This window comes from Pongo pygmaeus, chromosome 5, assembly GCF_028885625.2.
Source record: "Pongo pygmaeus isolate AG05252 chromosome 5, NHGRI_mPonPyg2-v2.0_pri, whole genome shotgun sequence".
Taxonomy (NCBI): Eukaryota; Metazoa; Chordata; class Mammalia; order Primates; family Hominidae; genus Pongo; species Pongo pygmaeus.
Window position 1 is genome coordinate 89709908 of NC_072378.2, and position 25058 is coordinate 89734965.

The following is a 25058-nucleotide window of genomic DNA, read 5'->3' on the forward strand; positions in this document are numbered from 1 at the left end:
TAGTGGTAAATCCTGGGATTTTAGTGTATCTGTCACCCAAGTAGTGTACACTGTACCCAACAGGTAGTTTTTCATGCCTCAGTCACCTCTCAACCTCCTCCTCTTGAGTCTCCAATGTCCATTACACCACTCTGTATGCCTTTGTGTACCCATAGCTTAGCCCCTGCTTATAAGTGAGAACATGTGGTATTTAGCTTTCAATTCCTGAATTACTGTACTTAAAATAATGGCCTCCAGTTCCATCCAAGTTGCTGCAAAGACATTATTTCATTCTTTTTCATGGCTGAGTAGTATTCCATACTGTGTGAATGGAATGTGTGATGCGGAATACACACCAGTCCAATGGAATGGAATGCATTCTATTTACACACCATGGAATACTACTCAGCCATAAAACAGAATGAAATGGAATTGTGTGTATTACACACACACACACACATACACACATTCCTCACATGTTTTATCCACTCATCATTTGATGGGCACTTAGGTTGAACCTGTATATTTGCAATTGTGAATTGTGCTGCAATAAACATACACCTGCAGGTGTCTTTTTTATATAGTGACTTCTTCTTTGGGTAGATATCCAGTAGTTGGACTGCTGGGTTGAATAGTAGATCTACTTTTAGTTCTTTGAGAAATCTCCATATTGTTTTCCACAGAGGGTGTACCAATTTACATTCCCACCAGTAGTGTGTAAGTGTTCCCCTTTTACTATATGCACATCAATATCTATTGTTTTTTGACTTTTTCATTATAGCCATTCTGGCTGGGGTAAGGTGGTATTTTGCTGTGGTTTTAATGCATTACACTTTGAGAACACTCTATAACATGTTTTTGTTTTTTAAAAACAAAATAACAATCCCCTTACTCCCACTGTGTGGTGTGTGTGTGTGTGTGTGTGTGTGTGTGTATGTGTGTGTGTATAATTGTACATTTATATAAATGGGGGGAAAATGGAAGGCTATGTGTGCAGTTAAAATGGGAGAAGGGGGAAAAGAAGAGCAGAGTGATCCAGACAAAAGAGGAAAATTTTTTTTTTTTAAATGGGGAACCAAAAAGTGTATATGCTATTATCACATTTATGTACCTATATAAAATCATTTGTATTGTACAGCTATATAATATTACATGTTTAAATTTTATTATTTTAGAGACAGATTTTTACTCTGTTACCCGAACTACAGTGCAGTGAACTACAATTGCACTGGCACAATCACAGCTCACTGCAGCCTCGATCTCCTGGGCTCAAGCAATCCTCTAACCTCAGCCTCCTGAGTAGCTGGGACCAGCTACAGCACCACCATGCCTGGCTACTGATTGATTGATTCATTGACTGTAGACACAGAGTCTCACTTTGTTGCCCAGGCTTATTATTATTATTTTGTTTTTCAAGAAAGGAAAGAAACTTGCCCCAAGTCCCATACTGAGCTAATGGCAGAAGAACCAGAACTTGTACCTAGGTATCTCTGACTCTGCAGTCTGAGCCCTGAAGGATTACACTGTGATTTAGGATGGTTATGGATTCACAGGCAGGACTCACTAGCCCTGCAATTGGCCTCTCCAGCATGGAGTTCCTGACCATCACTCATCAATCTCAGGAGCTGCTTTCAAAACAACCAATCATCCTTTGAACCTCTCACTTCTGGGCTGGAGCATGATAGCATGGTAGATGCTGTAGACATGTTGACTGACTTATGAGGCTTTTGGTTGATGCTGATAGCAACCCTCTGTTGCACAGATACATAATTTTAATCACCACTGCTATGTAACTCTTATTGATTTGTTCTTCTCAGAATCAAAGACACTTTCCTCTCTCTCTCTGAAGTAAATTAAAAATGGAAACATCTTGTCAATCCCTGAACATGTGGTGTGCTTTTTTCCTTCAGGCCCATCACATACTGTTCCTTCTATCTGGAATGTCCTTCATCTTTTTCCTCTGCTGGGAAAACCCTTCCATATTGATGTTCTCCGTCAAGGATCTCCTACCTCATCCAGACGGAACTGCTTCACCCTCTGCGTGCCCTCAAGAATCAGGACAGGCTTCTCTTAGCAGTGCTCCCTGAGGCTTTGATTGTGGGCTTAGGGACTGATCTTCCACTGGAGACCTCATCAGTGTGGTCTCACTCTCACCTTGTTCCAGTGGCCAACATGGTGCTTGGCACATCATAGCCTTCAATTAAATATTGGTTCCATGAAACTGTGAGATTGAGAATGTATTAATTCACAAGGTAAATAAGTGATAGGTCCAATACTGAGGCAAATGAACATGCAATCTTCCATGCACAAGGCCAAGAATCTTTTGCTCTTAAATAATATGAACCAAATCACTACCAGGAAAGAGGCTACACCTCACACAGCGGATCTTCACTCTTGCCTTTCCCCAATTCAGCAACAGCAGGACAAGCTATGAAAAGTTATTTCGTAAGTTTATGGGAATAATAATTCTTTTAATAATTTCAATTTTTATTTTAGATTCAGGGGGCGCATGTGCAGGTTTGTTACCTGGGTATAGCAATTATACATTTGATATTTTGAACTTAAAACTGCACTAATATTTTGAGAACACGCCACATAATGTTTTCATTTTTATAAAACAAAGTGAAAATCCCCTCACTCCCTCTCAAATGCTGGCATTCAGTGTGAAATCATAGCCGGAATGTCAGAGATGTGTATTGTGTGTGTGCACGGAAGGCCTCTTTACTAATTCAGACCAACCTTTACCTCCTCAGTGTGAGATTATCTACTGAAATAATAATGACTGATATTTATATACAACTTAGAATGTATTTGCTTTCAGAGACATTACCTGGTTTGTTGTATGAAGCAGAAAGCAAATCAATCAACCAGATTCATCATTATGTTTACACTGATTTTGCAGTAGATAGTAACCGAGTTTATGCCTTGACTAAATGTCCATATATACCATACAGTCAGTAAAACTGTTGACTGGCTGTAGGTTCCTGCTGTGAGAAGTGTGATCTGTGAAATTCTAACATGCCTAATAACATTTATTCCCTTATTATCTAGCATAGATTTAAGCCAGGCAAAAAGTTTTAACAAAAACTGATTATGCTTGTCAATAACTGTGAATAGTATCCCAATTAAGACAATGGTCATTTATTTGTTCCTACTGCCACCAGTGAAAGCAGGAAAAGCATTTGGCAAATCTGTTTCTGTCACCCTCAGATTTCAGGAAGAGAAGTTCAAACAGATGAAGCTGATGTTACTGGAATAACTCATTCTACTCTACCATTCTTCCTCATCTACTCCCCAGGCTCTGTGAGCTGCTGGTAATCAAGGATGTTTGACTGGGTTCTGTTAGCTGTCAAGGTTTACTAAGCTGAGTTAGTTAATGAGTGATGGCTGGATTTCATTCCAGGACTTCATATCATCCATGAAGCAATTAGGCATGTACTTCATGATCTACCACTGAAATTTCAAAGGTGCCTTAGTCTACCAAGGAACTAAATTCAGTGTGGTCTGAAAGGAAACAATAAACAACATTTAACCATGAGAGGTGGCAAAGGATGTCTTTTCTCAGTGTCTATGTTAGACAGGTGAGGAATGTTGCCAATTTATTTTTTGTCCATATAACCTCTATAGCTATTTCTTCTCTTGCCTGTCTTTCTGAAATTATAAAGGGTTCTTATGAGTTGTTTATGTGAAACCAAGTACCCTGACCCACAGGCAAGGTATTCCTGGAACTGCTGAAATAGCAAGCCAGATAATGATATCATTTTAAAAAGTGCCAGGCAAGAAAGCTCTGATTAACTACTGAAACATGCTCAGTGGAGATATTTGTAACTAGAATAAATGCCATTTTAACATCTCCTCTTTATCTAGGGTCCTCCTTCCTCATGCTATTATTGTGAATATTTCCTCTTCAGATTCCTGCATACAAGGAAGACTGATGAAAGAGAGTAAAAATCACTTTTGGAGAAAAAAAGGTAAGAGCTGGCAGAGGTAATAGAAAGATTCTGAACCTCATCAATAGTTGTTGCAATCTCACTCACCCCTCTGCCTAACCTTCCTCCCTCCACCCCTTCACTGTTCCTTTCCTGCCACTCACCCAGACTGGACTTTCTACTCTGATGCTCCACAAGAAACAGAAGTGGTAAGAAGACAACCAGGCTCCTGGGGGAAGTGGAGGACCAGATGAAGTTTCATGAAAGAAATGGCTTCAGGGATGATGAGGCAACTCTTTCTAACACAAGGGGTAAGCCCTAGCCCAGGGGCACACCCGTCCTCTAGGAGGCCAGGGATGGTCTCTGTCACTCCTGGGAAGTCCCTGCAGACTCTACCTGCTTTCCAAGTGCTTCAGGAAACATCACCTTAAGGTTGAAGGAGGACAAACTCAAGCAGTTGCCTATGGTATGGCTAAGGGGGTGGCAAACAGAGGGCTGGTGATTTTTACAAGTAACCTCTCACAATACTTGCGCCATTACTTCTCTTTTCATTTGTGTGCATGAATAGCAACTCTCAGAGGATAGTATGTTAGCTCCATGGCCTGTGGCACTGTAGAGTGAGTTCTTTAGAGACTGAAGGAGTTAAGAGTACCTGTATAGCTACCAGAAGCTGAATGTCAGCCGGTATGAATGGTATGTAGCTGGGCAATTTTCCAAAACCCATGCCGTGGCTGCATATCAGGAAGACTGCTATAAACAAATGTGCATGTATGCATGGAGCCTGATAAGTCAATGGGGGGAGACAGACACGGAACAGCCACCCAGCCTGAGGAAATATGCAGAGCTGGGTGAGCTTCCACTTTAGGTGAACAATAGCTCTGTCTCGGAAACAGGTCTGGATGGGCTGGTGAACAGTTGGAATGATCCTTTGACTTTTTACACGCTAAATGTCTGTTTCAGGGGACCGAAAGCTGGATTCTCAACTTTTCAATTATCCTAATATTATAAAACCACTAAAATGGTGTTTTAAAAAAAAATTCTTAATATGTAAAACATGCAAAGATACATTAGGTGAAAAAAGCACAGGGCAGAACTGCATTTATAGATCCCAATTATGTAAAATATATAGATACATTCAAGATGATACATTAAAAATGTCACTAAAATATAACACGATCTTTTTGTGGTTGTGGGATTATACATGATTTTTGTTTTTTCTTTCTACTTTACTTTCCAATTTTTCTAAAATTAACAAGTATTATTTTCATAGTTAAGAAATAAGGTTACTTAAATTAAAAAGAAAATTAACTGTGGATGAAACGACATCTGATGATGGATTATGAGGGTTGGGGAAGGCCAGAAAGGCATAAAATAGAAGTAATCATGTTTATAAAATGTTAAATTCAACTGGTCTTCATGTCTACACACATTAGTATCTTCTGTCTTACACTGTAAACTCCCAGAGAGCAAAGGCTGTGTCTAATTCTGTGCAATGTCTGGCTCAATTAAAAATGTAGATAGACTATAATTTTTATGATGATTACGTAAATGTAGTTGGTTCTTTTTCACTCTGGCAGCCAGTTCAGTGTTACTGATGCTTGGACAGTGACACAGAATAAGAACATACATTGTTTTCCCCCTTTAAAATCACAGTGTATTAATAGGCTACTTTTTAAAAATTTTTTTGCAGCATGTACACTCTTAGAAGAGACTGATCCTCTATCATATTTAAAGTAGAAAGTAAAACAGTACTGTAATTTTCTCTGTTTTAGCCCATTTCCATGTTATATAATGGATGTAATTCTAAGGATGAGCTTACAGTTTGATTTCCATATTAATTCAATTAATGGACTCACCACTGACTCAGACCTGGAATTAATATAAAATACAGGGAGACACACACAAAAAATGTTCCACTTAAGAAACCAAAACAGCCCTAAGTCAAACCACTCCTACAACACTAGAGTAATATCCAATGAAGCGGCTTCCATTTACAGTGTTTTCCAAGCCCCTCAAAGTTCTTCTCAGAGTTCTTATATTCCCCAAAATATAACCAAGGTTACTATAACTTTTGAAGTCGCTCTCAAGATGTACCTATCAATAAACAGTAGCTTTTTGTTTTTTTAGTGCGGTGGCTCTAAGAAGTTACAAATGACTGTCAGTGTGGTTTCAGGTGGTATTCTTACTAGAAATTTAAAACACAGTGTCATCAAATTTGGCCTAAGTTAGTCTGTTCCTTTCAAGGTTATCACGAAATATGCAGGAAATGTGAAATCCCAAGTGCTTATTAAATTAAACTGGAGAAGTCACTTTTTGAGAGCTCGGTCCTCATGCCCCTCCCCTGCCCCTGTGACAATGGCTAGCATTTACCAAGTGCTCTCAGCAGGTACTGAGTGTTAAGTGCTTCATGTGCATGATGTAACATAATCCTCAAAAGAGCTCTGGAAGGTGGGCATTTCTATCAGTATTTTACAGATGATAGGTTAGGAAAAGGTTAAGGACCTTGCCCAAGGTCTCACAACACCTCTGTGTCAGAGCTGGAATTTGAACCCAGGTCTGATAACTCTCAGAGTGCAAACTCTTAACCACTAAGGACTTGTTCACTTCAGAGGGCTAATTAAGTGTGAAATCAAAAGCAATGAATAATCGCAATTATGCCACTTTTAATTTGAGTCTGTTGCATATACATAATTGGTCTTCCTCTATATTAAGCAGGATGCCCTATAAAAAATTAGAAATTCTGCCAACAAAAACCTCCTGAGGGAAACTAAGAACATCTACTAAATAAATAAATCAAGTGTCTTATTGAGAACACGGCAATACTGAGAGGCTTGGGTGTGGCCACCTGACAGATCTGGAGGAAACCTAGAGGCAAAATGTACCGAATATTCTATTGCACAACAGAATCTATCTGTGGAAAGCACCCCCTAAACGGAAGTATCTGTCAAAGTAAAAATAAATCAGGGTAACAGCATCTAAAATATATTGTGAGTGAGATGCATATTTCTCTCATTTGCTATGGTACATGAATATACTTAGTTTAATTGTCTTGTTTAAAAAAGAAACAAACAACTTTTCATCCCAATCTATAAAACTCTGACAAGGACTAACATCACTGTGCAGTCATGAAGCAGGGCGAGCCAGCTGAGGCTTTTGGTAGGCTCTTCTCTGCGATCTGCTCCTACTGTGTGATGGGTCACCAGGAGCGCAGGCTTACTGAGGACTCTGCTTTGCATGATGAAGAAATCATCTGGATCTGTTCACAGAGATGGGTCATTCCACCCAAACGCATAAAAGCCAGGCTGACAGATCAATTGAAATGCTTATCAACCAATCTGAGAACCAGAATTTCCCAGAAGAGCAGAGGATTAGGATCAGATTATTCTGTTTTTTAAAAAATTAAAACATTTCCTGAGCACCTACTATAGTGGTTTCATTTAACTCTCACAGCCGATCTTTGGTGTGAGTACTTTTTAAGTACATTTTAGATAGAGGCTGTGGCCTGGAGAGGCAGAGGAACTCTGCTGAGGTCACGTAGTTAGAGGAGCGGCAAAGCTCCCAGAAGAGCACAAGTTCCCCAGTGCTGAGGCCAGGGGTCTCACTATGCGGAAAATCACAAAGTTCAGAAGGTGCTGGCAAGGGAGCCCAGTGGTCATAGGTTGCTGTCATCAAGCCTAAAGACTTAAAATGCACTGGTGACATATGGCTGCCAGTTGGGCTGTCATAATCAGGAACATCCCTAAAATTTTCAGGCTCCCCAACTCCTTCTGGTGACTGTCATACAGACCAGCAGCCAGCTGTTTGCTTTTGATATAAATGTGTTCTAATTTCTAAAATGTAAAGTTTAATTATCTACATTTATTTTATTTTATTTTTCCTGATAGAATGTCAGTAGACACACCATGAATTTGTTTAAGTGTGGGTTAACTTATGGGAATTTTATACATAGCTAATTTCAGTCATTTTTCTGTTGATCTGTGATAGTTTCAGTTTCAAATGATATTTTCTGCCACTGTTCCTTGAAATTCAAATTTTGAGGGTGCTCATTATTTGGTACCTGGGCACTGATTTATTCATACCTATTAAAATACATATATAAAAACCAAAAAAAAACGAAGAGAAAAAGAAAAAAATACATACATAAGTATACATGGTACAGAATTGTGTGCCATATTGTGCACTCATTCATGACCAAAAGAGACTGATCATTTGTAAGCTTATTCTAGTAAACTGAGTAAAATAATACAGCAAATATTTTATACTTATTTTTTCTGCTCCTACTGAAAAACTGGACATCTTAATAGTTACTTCATACTACCAATCTAGTAATAAGGTCTGGTGGCCCCAAAATGGAAAAAAAAAAAAAGCGAAAAGGGACTCTCTGAGTATTTACGTTTTTAGCGTTGGATTAAAAAAAAATAAAAAACAACATCAGTTTCCAAAGGCTAGCTCTGAACATTTTGCCTCCTCTTGACTTTAAATTGTGGGCTCACCCTGGAGAATAAATCTTAATAGTGAATTATACATAGCAACTTTGAAGACAAATAATATTATTGCAGCCTACCCGTAATTACTCTCTTTTTACAAAGTTTCCTAAGAAAACAGAGCCAAAATGCTTAAAATTTAAACAGAAACTGAGAGAGTAAATGGCTGTGAAACATACATATATAGAAATTTATATTGTATACTTGCATTTGGTCTAAAAGCAACTTCTTAAAATTCACCAACAGAAAAAAACAAATACATTTTTTGGAGAGAAGCAACAATGTAGGTAAAGATCACAGATTGTTTAAAAGGCATATCTAAACATCTAAGTGACAGTCTTTGTTTAAATTGAACTAGGATTTCCTGGAGAGTAGTAAAATGTTGTTTCAATATAGTGAATGTGCAAGTTAACACTTCAAGAGTGGGCTTCCTTTGGCTTCAAACTAAACAGCTGGACAGGGGATACTACTTAATTCTTTTTCTTCCCTACCAGAAGGAGGAGGTGCTCAAGTGTTTTTCTTTATTCTTTCATCTGTTTATCTGCTGAGCAATAGGGATCTTGCTTCAGGTTGGTTAATCTGCTGAGCCATGACACATATGAGAAGGCTCTCTGGCAGGACAATATGCTCTCCAAACTGAGGACTATGGCAGTGAAAGAACCAAAGGTATATCATCTCCCCTCTGAGGCCTCTGCTTCTTTGGGGTAGGAATTGGTCTATTAACTCTGAGCATTTTTTTTTTTTTTTTTAAGATGGAGTCTTGCACTGTCACCTGGGCTGGAGTGCAATGGCATGATCTCGGCTCACTGCAACCTCTGTCACATGGGTTCATGTGAGTCTCTTGCCTCAGCCTCCCAAGTAGCTGGGATTACAGGTGCACACCACCACACTCGTCTAACTTTTTGTATTTTTAGTAGAGACAGGGTTTCACTATGTTGGCCAAACTGGTCTCGAACTCCTGACCTTGTGATCTGCCCTCCTGGGCCTCCCAAAGTGGTGGGATTACAGGCGTGAGCCACCGCGAGCAGCCAACTCTGAGCATTTTTAGGCACTAATGTTCCAAGTGTCTGAGATTCCAAATAGGAAAGTGCTATTTTAAATGACTCTTTAAGCTACCATTACAGATAACTGTAAGAAATATTCAGGCCTGAAAAAATGTTCATTCATCACCAAAATGTGAATCACTTCTAATTGATTTACTATTTCTGCTCTTCTGCTAATAAGAGAATTTTGTCACTATCCACAAACATTCCAGAACACTTATCTTACAGAACAGAAAAGCAGTTGTCTATAGTAAAAACACTCCAAGTTTCCCTTACATGTCACGCTGTGGAAAGGAAACAAAATCCATTTATTTTCTCAACTATCTTGCCTGTGATAGTCTGTGTATGATAAAATTTATAGAAAACTAAAATGCTAGAGTCCCTACAGACTTCAAAGATAATCTGGCCCACTGATTTCTTTGTAAGCTGAAGCCCCGGAGCTATGAACCATTCTCTCTCTAGAAAAATGTATATGCATACCAAATATTGTATTCACTTCCCAGCATTTTAGAGACAACCCCTGAAGCCAACCTAGGCTAAGACCCCAGACCAACAACTCTGATCTAATTCCACTGCTTCATGTTACATATGGAGACACCAAGTTCCAAACGGGATGTGGCTTGGCCATAATTGCTCGGCAGAAACTATGAGAAAGTAAACTGCATGAAACTGAAAATGATGCAGATAGCAACTCTGAACCATCACAAATCAGGCCTATCATTTTGCTAGGAAAGGAGAAAAGGTGAAGTGTTTCAAGAGGAGAGCTTTCTCTCATTTTAGGTTTCTGGCTGAGCTTCTCACTGGTTTTCTTCATCTTGCCTTCAGGCCAGGCCCATCCGTGACTTAAGGCTACCTTTTCCTGTGTTTGCTTCTGTAAATCAGTAAGACCTGCATAACCTGGCCACATTCAGAAAGGAGGGCAAGTGTGAGAGTGTGAAGTAGAAACCAGTTTTAAGGAACTGTAAGAGTTCTAAAGAACTCTAATTTGGTCACATAATGGATATTTAAGAAGTATTCTGAATCAAAGACTGCTCATATATTTAAGGAAGTGGCAGTCTACTAAAGTGTTATCGAGTAAAAGTCCTAGAGACTTGCTTTAATGATTAGATGGAACAAATTTTCGACTACTGCATTCATCCGTACACTTGCAAATGGCTCATTCTTTTAAGAACTAAAACATTCATTCTGGGATTTTGCATTTGTGTTTAGTTCATTGCAAATTTACTCGACATATTTCGAATTCAATTCAACAAATATGCTTAGGAGATTCCAATGTGACGGAATGGAAACGTGCATGGATTTTGGAGTCACTAAGATCCAAATTCAAATATTGGATCTGCTTTATCTAGACACGTGATTATTGGGCTCATTACTTAAGGGTCTCTGCGTTTCCCCATCTGTAAAGTGGGAATAATACCAACTACTGTGCAAATTGGATGTGAAAATTAGCAATAATATAGTCTATTGTAAAGAGGCTAATGCAGTATCTGGCAAACATTAGGGATTCCATAAAATGGTAATACTTAAAATAATGATTATTTATCAAATATCTACAAAGGACAAACTTCATCCTAGACCCTTCTCTAAAATCTGAATTCATAACATCAAAATGAATGAGGATTTAATTCATTCTTAAAATGACTCGAATACTTGCTAAGATTTTGACATATTAAAAACTATAACCATTATAAATGAAAAGGCCACTGTTCAAATGACTAGCTTTGCTACAGTACCACTGTCAGTTTTTTGACCAAAAGGAAATTTACAGTACCACTGGTGGATTTTAAGTCTTTAGATAAAAACTGTGTTTTAAAGTAACAGAACAATAAGACAGCAATATAGTGGTTTCTTAATGACTAAAATATTACATCACATATTATGGTTCAGTATTAATGTGCTTTCACACTACCTACTGAGATTTCAGACTGCATCTACTTATCCTTTTCAAATTGCTATCACTCTCTTTTTCATGGGAGATTTCTTACAAATTCCTTGGAGAATCCAAAAATTTACAGTGGAAATTTTTTCTCGATTCCCCCTTTTTTTTTTTTAAAGAATAAACCTATTCAACATGTAAATCTAAATAATTTTTAGCAGTTCTAAATGTAGAGAATTCATGACTTCTTATTGTAATTGAAAAGGAACATACAAAGCAATTAGTCACTTATAAAACCCACGTTCAACCTTCAAAATAATGACTAACTTGAGAGGAGAGGCAAGACTTCTTTAATTAAATACTAAAGTCTAGCCATTTGAGATAAGCAAAGCAGGTTATATAATCGTCTTCTGCACTCACAACATCCTTTTCTCCCTCTTGGAAATATATCATTTTTCATCAATAGTAGAACATGTAACAAAAAAAGTTACTGTACTGTAGAAAATCACTCTAACCACAAGCTAAGTTTTTGGCTAAGAGTTAAACTTCATTCATTTGGATTTCACTAGTTTCATAAGAAGAAAAAGTGATTAACCCTAGTGTAAGTAAAATTCCCTTGAGAATGTAATAGATTCTTAAGAAAACAAAACAGTAAGCAACCTTAGGCACTCACTTACACATAAATCCTTGGGGTGTTAACTGAAAAGCATTCCTAGCCATGCTAGAATAGGATTCTCAAACTTGAACACTGATTACTTTTTTGAGAGCTCTCCGACAGGTGTGCTCAGAAGCACTGGAAGATACAGGAGAGTTTGATACACATTCTGAGAAAGATGGGGTGGCTCCTGTGTGTGCATGCGGCCATCTAGCACAATCACTATTCAGCACGGGACTACGTTTCCCAGGCCACCTCACCTCCAGGTGCAGCCACGTGACTAGTGCTCAACAAAGGAATATGAGAAAAGATGGTGCTTTACTTCAAGGCGACTGTGATTAAGAAGTGAGGTGCAGACAATTGCAAGATGGTGTTACAGGATGAATTATGTCCCCTCAAAATTCAAATGGTGAAGTCCTAACCCCCAGTACCTCCGAAAGTGACCTTATTTGAAAACAGGACCATTACAGATGTAATTAGTTAAGATGAGGTCATACTGGAATAGAGTGTGCCCCTAATCCAATATGACTGGTGTCCTTATAAAAAGGGAAAATTTGGATACACACAGGAAAAGAGGGAAGATGATGTGAAGAGACTCGGGAAAAGGTGACCATCTACAAGCCAAGGAGCAAGGCCTGGAATAGACCCTTGCCTCACAGTCCGCAGAAGAAACCAGCCCTGCTGATACCATGATCTTGGACTCCTAGTCTGCAGAACTGTGTGACCACACATTTCTGTTGTTTAAGCCACCCAGTCTTTGGTACTCTGTTACAGCAGCCTGAGCAGACGAAATAGATGGTGAGGCCAGAAGACGGAAGGCACCTGAGTTCAGGATTCCTGAATCACCTCTCAATAAAAGCACTTCACTGATCAGAAATACTTCCACCAGGCTGAGAGCTGAGCAAGAAAGGAAACTAGTTGTGTCAAACCATTCAATTTTGAGGGCTTATCTGTTATACCAGCTGTCATTACCTACTATAGGACCTAATTAATTTAAGTGGCAAGTAATTTTAAATTATTTTACATGAAAGCAAACATGGACCTATCACATATCACAGGGAACAATCCATGTAAAATTTTAGGATTAAAAACACTTCAAAGAAAATTTGAATTTACAGGAACATATTTTGGGGTAAATTCTCTCAAATCCTCCATAGGGTATAAATTTACTCTCTTCTGCCAATAGAAGTAGAATTTCCTCAAGAATATTAAACAAGTCACAATGTCAAAGTTGCTGGAACTTCAATTACGCCATATAATCCACTTAATTTTTTTTTTTGAAATTAAGTGGAGCATTTCTATCAAGTAGCCCAAGTATGTAAAATTTTACTTGGGTACTAAAGATGAGAACACTGTGAAATGAGTTCTCAGCCTTTTCCAAAGTTCTCAATATTTTTATAATCAATCTGAAAAGAAGTCACTAGGTACAGAATACCTTCTGTTCGAATATGGACAAAAAATGTACCCTCTTTTATGACAGGGTAACTAATACGGAATAAATACTGGAAACCATTTTCCATTTTTGATTTTTTTTCTGACATGAAGAAAAAATGAAATGATAACTATCTTCGGTAAGACTTAGAGTTATAGTTCAAAATACCTCAAAAGCCGAGCTGGCAGCTGGCTTCTCATGTTTATAGAAAAGCGAGGATGATTCAGCCTGAGCTCAGAGCTCAATTTAGATCACAGCATCTGGATTCAAAACACATGTGAGATGTGGCAGCCGATTTTCAGGTCATGACTGATCCAAGACAGAGATTGCAGACCACTCACCAGCATTATTCCAAATGGAGAAAGTGCCTGAGAGAAACAGAAGTCTCAAAGGTATTTGGAAGCCCACTCCCAACTGTTAGGGAACAGGTAACATCAGCATTTTCTGCATCCCGCAGCATTAAGCAGGTGCCGCAGAAGCCAAGGGTAAGGCGGCCTGAGGATGACACTGAACAGCTTTGTCATGACATTCAGCCTTGCCATAGTCAGAAAACATCCCTCACCCATGACTTCTTTCCTGAACTGGCTATTGTTCAGATTAAACTATGGGAATCTGGTAATAAATTGGAAAACCTCTGACAGCACACACTTCCTGCTAAGATCTGTGTTTAACTTTGCTTTGTTTCGAAGAGAAAAACTGTAGTAAAGAAAAAGGAAAAATAAATGTAAATGCCCTTTTTCTTGATGAGAAGAAATCATAGTCACAGTAATTCTAATATAAACTACACAATGAAATCTAAAAGAAGAGGGGAAAATCCCCAGCTCAGTTTCAATCTCTATTGGAATTCACCTTGTGCCTTGATTTTCCTTGGATATGATATGTCCAGATGTGGGTGATTCTGCAGCTATGGATTTTATGTGCAATAAAAAAATGCTTCTCCTGCTGCTTTTCCTCACTTCCCCCCTCCCCCATCTCTTTTCCTCTCTCTCCTTCTTGTCTCTTTGTTGTGAATGTCAGGGCTGTCAGTGTCACAGTCTGACATGATTAGCGTTTCTGACATTACACCAAGAAGCAGACAGAGAGCAAGGAGAGCAGGTGGAGGGGAAGGCAGTTATGAGTAGCCATTTAAAGAAGTCCAAGGAAAAAACAAGCCCAACCACCTTTCTCTGAGGTTCCTTGATTACAGGCAGTTTATAAATCACCTTGGATTTTTCTCATTTATCCTATTAGTCTGTTTTCCTGTTCCTCTGGAGATCCCTAAGGTGTGGATCTATTCTGCGAGATCAAAGCCAGCGGCTCTAATAACAGATAAGACAGAATTCGTGATTCAGCGGATTCTAAGGCTGTGAAGTGTAACGATCAGCACACTTTGGGAAGATAGCGCCAGTCCATTTCGAGTATTGATTCGCTGCACTTTGTCACTCTAATGATGTTATCTCATTAAAAGAGATAAATGCCCCACTGTTCTTCTAAGAGCATCTGCTTCTTACTCTTCTCTCTTTTTCAACAGCATGGCTCTCAGCAGCAGCACATTAAAATCAAATTGAAATCCAGTGCAAGGCTTGGCTACAGAGCAGCTTAAGGTATCTTTTTAATTGCTTTTTCCTACTCTCAACCCCCTTCCAGCTCCTCCACTACAGTCCTTCAAAGAAACAAGCAATATAAAGAGAAAGAGATATAGAAAGTAATCATAACAGAAAGCATTTGCTGAGTGTCTGTTACATAGGGACTCCACTGTGTCAACATTTAACTTATTCCTACCTTGTTAGATAGGTAGAACAATCCTCAGTTTGCAAATAAAGAAACGGAGTTTGACGTTAGGCAACTTGCCCAAGATCACGAAGGTAGCGAGAGAATGAGCCACAATTTGAACCAGGGTCCATTCAATGCAAGCACTTTTTTTTTTTTTAATCTCCATTTCATTCATGGAACAAATAAGAAAATATGATTGCAACTTGATTAGAATAGGTGAAAAAATGTAAAAGAGGGTAGCAATTATTCTTCGGCCTGCTAATAGCCAAGAACACAATGCCATAGGTTTTGTTTCAACAGATTTCTTATTAAATAAAAAAGGTAGCAATTTTTCATAATGAATGTTTTATACATTATTCCTTTGTGTATCAGGCCTCTAAAGTACACATTATTAAAGTCTATTAAAGTCTGTATTTAGCAGCATTACTAATGTGCCTTTGGGGAAATTATTACAATGAAACCGCATCAGTCCTTCACAAAATTTCAATTGTTTAATATTCCTTTTCTTATCTTCAATACACGTGTCTATTTTTAGCTATAATCAGACCTCATCCCAAATGCCATAATCCCAGCCTAGAGCTGTCACAGCAAATTGTTTATGGGTTGGATTTAAGAAATAACAAGAAACGTAGACATTGTTAATTTCACCCACTACTTTTTTTTCATGATTGGTTGCAGTTTTCCTACAGTTCTAATTAACAGGTGCTCCTTGATCACTATGACACGTGATGATACTTTATCTCTCTGGTTAGGGTTGGTTATCTTAATTAATTGCTTATATTTATATTTAACTGAAACTAGCCTCAAGATAATGCCACTTTATTAAAGTTTGAGAGTGGTAAGAAATTACAAAACTATTCCATTAAAAAAATAGGAAAGAAAACCAAATAAACCAGAAGAACATATAAACTATGATTAGTCAAATCAAATCTTTGCATTTAAAAGTAAACATCATTTACTAGATGTCTACTGGACTAGAAATATGTGTCTTCTGAACAGTAACTGAGGAGTTTCTGCAAATTATGTATTTATTTATTTTAAATAGGCATCTCTACCTTTTTTTCTATTACATTAATTTTATCATACAGTATGAAGTTTTTTTAAAAACAAAGCCAATGATGTACATATATTCAAAAGCACAAGATTCTCTGAAAATACAGAAAATACTGCTAGGCTTATTTTACGAAGACAAAGGACAATAGGAAGCTGGGAAGAATACCAGCAAACAGCTATACTTTATAAGCCCTCTGTATCACAAAAATGAAGGGAAAATAAAGTCAATCTAAAGTATTAGGTACTTAAATTAATAAGCTGGATTGGAAGCAATCATTCCATTATAAATTTCCTTTCATACACAGCAATCCCACTGAGATGATACCCTTGTAAAATCAGGCAAAAATCAATTGTTAATATTCTAAAGATGGACAAACCACAGATTAAGTACCTAAATAATCATGTTTCCAATCACCAATTAACTAAGTAGAATTCGCTTAATTGTATCTATTAAGGCCTACTAATTGAGAGAAAAAGGGCAGAGTCGAGGACTTGGAGAAAGAAGACAGAAGCATTCGTCTGCCTGATTCATAAAGGTCAGAATCCCCTGGACGTTGTTGTAGGAACCCAGCCATCACCAGTCACAAAGAAAAAGGCAGCAGCACACTTTGAGTATCCAAAGGGCCTCTTTACTGAGGCTGCATGGCTGTTGTGGGCTTAGTCCAACATGATGATGTAGGACAAGAACCTACCAGTTCAGTCAACATGCAATTAAAACTCCTGATGAAGGATGGCCCAGGGCAGTCCATTGGTTTGGGGCAGGGGGTGCAGAGAAGCAAAGCCTGTTTTAATTAAGAAAATACTAGGCACTCCTCTTTAAATCCTCAAAAAATGAGGATGAACAAAATTCCAAAACCAATAATCACAATGTGTGTGAAAGTACCAGCAACAAGAATGAAGTGGGACTGAATATGTGCTTTCCTACAAATGAAACCTGTTTGATGGTGTAAGGAAAATGGATGAGCTGTGGTCAAGAATAGGCTGAGGCAGACATCTAGTCCAGCATGACTCAGTGAGTTTGGAGTGCAGGCACACAGCTCCGCCTGTTATGTAACCATGCCATGTGAGGTGCATTAAGTAACCACTCATGTGCGCTCATGCTTGACTTGGAGCCACTATTGTCTGTAAAAGGTATAATTACCCTGCTAACGCTGTACATAACGGCTTGCACCCGTGGCTCGTCCCCAGGCTTGCACCCATGGCTTGCTTGTGCCCATGGCTTGCTTGCACCCACGGCTCCCTTGTGCCCAGAGAATAAAGCCATGTTGAAATGCCCCATGATTCCTTGACTGGTCTTTCAGCTGCCTGCCACTCGTCCACCGACTCTCCTCTGACCTCAGTTAGAACCTGACAGATGGTCAGTAGCTGTAGCCATATTTCAAAGAAGTTATCATGATTCACAGCTACGCCTCTCAGACTTGAAATTATATTACAGTCATGTCAAAACAGATCCTTTCTTTTCTGGGGCCTATAGGGTCTTAACACAAACACAAAGTTCAGCTTTTCTATTCTGAAGACTTAACTTACCTCCTACCTGTTCAGACTCTCCTTCATCTTTTCTGACATTATCAGGAGATGTTAAGTCAGGCCACATGACTCCTTCCCTCAAGACAAGGCATTGCCATGTCCATATAACACGGTAGTGGGTGCACAGAGTCTCAGAGCTAGAGCTCACTTTGAGGTGCTCCAACACAATCATTCGTCAGATGCTCAAACTCTCTGTATAAAAAGGTTCAGATTTTCAGCATAAGCCCTGGAACATGAAGACTATGATATGGTTTGGCTGTGTTCCCACCCAAATTTCAAACTGTAGCTCCCCTAATTCCCACATATCGTAGGAGGGACCTGGTAGGAGGTAACTGGTAACTGAATCATGGGGGTGGGTCCTTCCCATGCTGTTCTTGTGACAGTGAATAAGTCTCATGAGATCTGATGGTTTTATAAAGGGGAGTTCCCCTGCACAAGCTCTCTCTTGCCTGCTGCCATGCAAGATGTGACTTCGACTTCACTCCTCACCTTCCACCATGATTGTGAGGCCTCCCCAGCCATGTAACTGTGAGTCCATTAAACCTCTTTTTCTTTATAAATTACCCAGTCTTAGGTATGTCTTTATAAGCAGTGTGAGAACAAGCTAATACAGACTGCTTCTCGGAGAAGTAGGCACCAGCCAGTGCTTCACCACACACTGCTCTGAGATTTGGTGGTGAGCCATGCACACAAAGAGAGAACAACGGAAATGTGTTTCTGGATAGGCAGAAAGGAGGAGAAGAGATGGGACTGATATCGAGGCATTACCATAGCTCCATAGTCAAGATGACTGTGTACAAAGAGAAGTCTACCTAACTTAGGAAGCAATCCTCTGGAATGTATATGTTTCATACATATTTACACAAACACACACACACATTATATGCATGCACATATTTTAAAGGCAAATGAGCGTAAACATATTCAGTTAATTCTTTTAAATTTGTCTTCTCTCTCTTTCATGCCAAATCGACCCTCTACTCAATTACATGGTAAGTTGTATTTTAAATTTGCACTTCCAGACCTCTCAGAAGGGAGTTATAGTGCTATTTTCTTCCTGAAACTTCACTGAATTTCCCAGTACAAGGCAGGTGGAGACAGAGTCTGGAGGTCTAACTTGGCCTTTAACATTTCCATGCACCTCACATTCGACAGGACTCAACGTACACGTAACAGAGGGGCTACAGTGGCCTGGTGCCAGCAATGTTTCTTTTTGGCTTCACAAACTCTATAAAAATGAAGTTTTTTTGAAGAGCTAAGGGAAATTGTTCCTTAAAAATGTAGAAAGTGAGAATAGAAGTGCTACAACGTCCAAGGGCACTCACTGACCAGGACTGAGGGTCCAGATTCTTGTTAGAGGAAAGCCTGCCACATATAAGACATAGGCACAGTCTAACTCAGTGGTTCTCAAACTCATCTCACGGCCCTTTTACAGGCTCACAAATGATCGCAGACCCTAAAGAGCTTTTGTTTATGTGAGTTGTTTCTACCAGTGTTTACCATACCACAGGTTAAACCCAAGAAAGTTTTGGAACATGAAGACACAGGCACACATCCCAGAAGTGATGTCATTGCATGTCAGTCTCTTGAAACACCGTTGTGTACAGTCAAGAGAGAAAGGGTGAAAAAGGTAAATCGTATCTTAGTATTATTATAAAAATGGCTTTTATCTTGCAGGCAGACAGCCTGAAAGGGTCTAAGGGTGTCCCTCCCAAGGGTCCCCAAACCATCGTTTGGGAACCACTGGTCTAGTTCAAACTTGTACACATCGGCAGTGTCTTTGAACACGTAAATGAAGAAATGGCACAGTACCGAGTAAGAGGATGTACTGTTCATTTTTAAAAATTAAGCCACTGAATCAAACGATGGCATCTTTTTCTAGAGCATTTCTCTACTCACTACTGCCCCCAAACCATTAGTATATTAAAATGATCTTTCCTGGTAATATGCCAAGCAGAATGACCCTAGGTCCAAACCTCTGTTTTGACCACTCTCTGTTTTCTATCTGCTCACTAAATATCTTCATTCATTTGCACCTCAAATGCAAAACAGCTAAAATAGTACTTACTTTTTAAATGTTTGGTTTCTCATTTGCTTGTTAATGAAATACACAAATATTGTAGAAAAGCTGAAAATACCAAAAAGTGTTTTTTGAAAAAGAAATGTGTCCTATGTTTCCACCCTCTGGGAAAGCCACGGTCAACATTCTGGGCAATAGCCTTCCGGTCTTTTTATCATGCATATTTTAAAAATGCAGTGAAGTTCAAATATTTTTAGTATAAAAGAAATGCACATTGCTTAAGAAAATCTAGAACATACAAGCAAAATAAAGATAATGCTCATAATATGTTGATGTGTATAAGCAATCTTTATTCTGTGTGCATACTGTACCTTTTTTAAAAAAATGAAATAATGATTAGACTGCACATGCTGTTATATAACTTGTCTTCTTTGCAATTTATTTAGAACATCTTTTTATGTCACTCAGCATTCCTCAATCCCTCCTTGGCATTTTTATTATATGGCTGTACCATGGTTATTACCTTCAAAAATTACTATTTTAAGAATATTGTGATGAACATCTTAGCTAAACTTTTGAACACATCCATGGCGGTTCTCTTTGAGTTAATGTTCTAGAAAATGGGAATTCCGGGACAAAAGGTGTGTCAATTTTTTAGGCGTTGATATACCTTATTTAAGTCCCATTAAGAAAGGTGTTCTTTCACTAACTGTGTATGAGAGAGCCTGATGTTCCCTACTCCCAGCTTCACTGGGTAAATGTTATAAATCTTCGTCAATTGTATAGGTGAAAAATACTATCTCATCATTTTAATTTGCATTTCTTTGATTGCTGTTGAGGTTGAACATTTTTCTTCTATTTTGTTGATCATATTTCTTTCTTTGTTGGTCTTACCTTTCTGTTCTTGGCCCATTTTCTATTAGTGTAATTATCTTTATGTTATAAATCTATATTAATTTGTAAGAACGCTTAATAACTCTTTCTCATACATGGGTAAATACTGCCCCAGCTTGTCTTTTATCTTTCAGAATAGTTCAGAATGTCTTTTGATTGAAAGAAGTTCTGAGGTGTTACATAGCTAAGTACATTCTCTTCCTTGATAATTTCTGACACTAGAAATTAATAAGGCCTTCTTTATTCTAAGATGATTTAATTTTTAGTTGTATTTTCTTCCATGTCACTAGTTTAAACCTTGCAATAGCTCTTCAAAGTCTGCCACAAGGAGGACCTGGCCAATGCCTTCAGAAAAATGACTGTTGAGGCTTATTAAATATAGATTGGACATTTGGTGAAACAAACCATTGAGGGTGTCCTGGAAAGGAGAGAGATCTTTTATGTTTATTATTCACCAATTCCTTACACTACCTCCAGTAGCTCTGTTAACTTGCTCTTTAAGAAGTTTAAAATGAAAAAAGTGTTCACATTAGGTTTATGTTAAAATATTAAACCAGTGGGTGTGGTGACTCTTCTTACCTTTGCCAGAACAGCAGCTGTCTTAGATAGAAAATACCTTTGTTACGTTCATAATGTATTTCTTGCAAGCACAGTGCATGGCACATAGTATGCACTTGACAAATATGTGTTGAAGCTGATATTTTACCAACTAGAGCTCTGTATATGTCAGGTTTGGAGTGAGCGAGGCAGGGATAATAAAGTCTGGACTTCACAGCTTCATATGAAGGAGGTGCAATGAAAGAAAAACTCCAAATGAAGGTAGAAACTAAATTTCAGTTTTACTTTTTAGTTGACTGTAGAGATATTGATCTGCGTGTAAACGTGAAACTGCCTCAGTCCTGGGACAGTAGGATGTGGTGCTGATACTGGAAAATATTCAGAGAAAAAAAAATTCTGCTGGGCAGGTCATTAAGCAAAACAGTGGCATCCACCCACTAAAAGAGACAAGGGGCACTACTCTACTTCATTTGGATGCTTTGGCATTTGTCCAAAACAATAAAAATCAGATCCGGCTTGATCTGAACACAACAAGGAAGAAACAGTTCTCAAGAAGATCCTTTTTCACGATGGGGGAAGAGAGAGGGTCATTTTGTACAATAATGGAAAAAATCAATTATTTTTCAATCAGATGGAGTGTCCTCATAAATTTAAAGCACAGAACAGCATGTGACATGCCTTCATAAAAAACAATGACCATGAGGGAGAAGAGTAAAGGATCATAATCCCAAGGTTGCTACTAAGAAGGAAAGATCTTTCAAGAGGAGAACAACACTTTTCTTGCTAGTGTGTTTTCTGTGAATGTACACAGTGGTCAGTATGCACTGAACGTACATCATCCTGCACAATTTGCCTCTACAGAATCCTGTTCAATTGGCTTCCCATTTGGCTATGGCTTTTAAGAGACACACTGAAATCCTTTCTCTATAGCATGATAATGCAGCAGTAACACAGATAAACCAGAAATGTTGGTTTTTCTTACTGGCAAATACACTATATGTAATATATATTTATACATATTAGCAAGAAAATAACCAAGAAAGTAGTAGAAATACTTTTGACAGAATTTAAAAGTTAAATTTTGGCCAGGTGTGGTGGTTCATACCTGTAATCCCAGGATTTTGGGAGGTTGAGATGGGAGGATTGCTTGAGTCCAGGGGTTCCAGACCAGCCTGGGTAACATGGTGAAACCCCATCTCTACAAAAAATACAAAAATTAGCCAGGTATGGTGGCACACACCTGTAGTCCCAGCTACTCAGGAGGCTGAGCTGGGAGGATTGCTTGAGTCCGGGAGGTTGAGCACTCCAGCCTGGGGTGACAGAGCAAGACCCTCTCTCTCTCTCTCTCTCCAAAAAAAAAAAAAGAGTTAAATTCTAATTATGAAGTTTTTGATCAACATAAATATTGGAAAGTCAGCTCTTGCAAGAAGCCGCAAAGAATGTATGAACACTGGAAAGATGGTCAAGTCTGCGTGAGGGTTTGGGAGCATGCATACCCTGTGAAAATATGTGCCCCACAATTTCTTTAATATGTAAGACTCAGAATTTACAACCATTAATGCCTGCTTACAATATTTAAAAGGTGAATAAATAAATATGAGGCTGTCTACTCTGTGTAAACCCATGAGTCTGTTATCATATTCCATGTACACTGACATATTCCCTGTAGACTGGCCTCAGGGATGACAGCAGATTCATGATGGGCCTTATGCGCAGGGATGTCCTCTGCTTCTCTCTTTAGCCAGCACTGATACACCAACACGCTAGCTATCCAAAGTCCCGAAGTACACCCCTTTCTGGTGTTTCCTCAGACCCTGGCACAGATAGGAGTTCAAGAATACGAGAAATGAAGCCCCTACCTGATGGACAGCAACTCATGAGGTATCAGGGTAGTCCTGTTAAATTAGTGCGGCCAACTGCTAATCCTTTTGTGCCACGGGATTTGGGGGATTCTGTGTTTTCTAGAGGGATGGTCTCTGATGGATTCAAAAGAGAGCTGTCAATGTCTAACTGCAATCAGCATCGCCCTGGCACTTCACAGGAATAACAAGGACCCTAGAACGCCAGGGCCACCCTCCATCCGGACACCTCCCTAACTGAAGTGCCCCGTCAGTGAGCTGGGATTTAGGAAGAAAGGAGAGCATTACAGTGTGTGTCTGAGGAAGAGGAGAGTGCACAATTCGAATGTCTCCAACTTTCTAGGAACAAATCCACTTAGAACATCAGTCACACCCACAACAATATTTCTAGCAGTCCAACTAACACCATAATTGAGGAGGAGATTCTTTGGTTTTATTTATGCTGAGAAGAGCTGTTTCCTCTCCAGAGAGTGACCTATTCTTTGTCTTACGCCAAGAAAGCCATAAGAAAAATGCTGACCTATGAAGGTGACACATCATGCTTAATCACTACTTTCAATTAAAACAATATAAAATAAAGCATGTACTGAGCCACTCAGGCAGAACATAATATCCCAAGCAACAGACACACCTACTGAGACTTGACATTTCCGAGGAGTCTGGTTCCCAGCTGTGTGTGGAGAGTGAATCCATGACATTAGATGTTGGGTTGACCTGGAAAAACTTAGGGCGGAGCTGTCACAGCAAACTGCATTTGCTGATAACAGATTTCCTGAGTTGCCTTAGCTTTTCAATACACCAAACTCCAAATACTAGGAGCCAAAAAAGGTTTGCAGCCATGGATCTCCCCTCCTCCCCACCTCCAGTCATGAACCTGGGGCAGAACACCTGCCTACTTTCCAGTATTCCAACAGCTCACTTCTCAAAGGAGGCTTAACGCCAAGTGTTTAAGCTGGGGTGGGGTTGCAGCGGGAAAACTCAGCACTGGTTTCGTTCTCTTTGGCTCAGCTCAGCCAAACAAAAACTTCTCAAAAACAATTGCTTGTTTTTTGCTGGTCTCTTCAGATAGGATAAAGCGGCCAGAATCTCCCATAAAACTTGCATCTAGGGAAAGAGGGTAAGTGCACAGAGGGATTTTCCAGCTTTACCAACCCCTGAAGCTGCCCAGGGCCCTTCCTGCCCATGAGAAGGCTGAGTAAACGACCATGAGAAAAGTCACCACTGGAAGACGGTCCTTTAGTAGAAGAATTTCAACAGGGAAATGGGCTTTCTAAAGTCTAGAGATTCCATATGCTCTTTTCACAACCAAACCATTGAACAGGGCTGTCCAACTCTACTACAATCCATATAACAGGCCCGCAATAACACACCTGTTTTTGTAGGCCTCGGGAAACATCTCTCCCCTGTTTTAAATCCTTCAGTGGCTCATAGGATCTGGCCCTTGCCTCCTTCTCTGGGCTTATATCTGACCACCTTCCACTAGCGCAGTAGTTTTCAACCAAGGGGTAATTCTGTCCCCGTATGGGACATTGGGCAATAATCTGGGGACATTTTTGGTTGTCACAATTAGAGTGAAGGGAAGGGGATGCTACAAAAAATCCTGAAATTCAGAAGACAGTCTCTCACTGCAAAGAATTACCTGGTCCAAATACCAAGTGTCAAGGCTGAGAAACCCTGCTCCAGCCATACCAAACTCTTTGCTGTTCTCTGAGCACAACAGGCTTTCTCATATGCTTTTGTGCCCAAACACATACCTTTACCTGGAATGCCTTGCCCCACCTTCCCTGTCCAGGAAATTACCATTTCCCATCTAGGATCCTACTCAAATGTCACCTCCTCTACATTGTCCTTCCCAGATTCCCCAGAGTTGCATGTTCCTTTTTCTGTGCCTCCAGAGCTTCTGGTACACACCTTGCTAGAACACACTCACTATGTTGACCCAAGATAGTCTGCACATGCTGAAGGCATCTCAAGTTGTATTCTTCGTTTATTCCCAT

General features: G+C 39.2%; 1 protein-coding gene across 4 annotated transcripts in view; it reads right to left on the bottom strand.

Moving 5' to 3' along the window:
• The window catches only part of BACH2 (BTB domain and CNC homolog 2), a 368045-nt gene that overhangs the window by 252064 nt on the left and 90923 nt on the right, over nucleotides 1-25058 (bottom strand). The gene's annotated exons all lie outside the window — the stretch shown is intronic.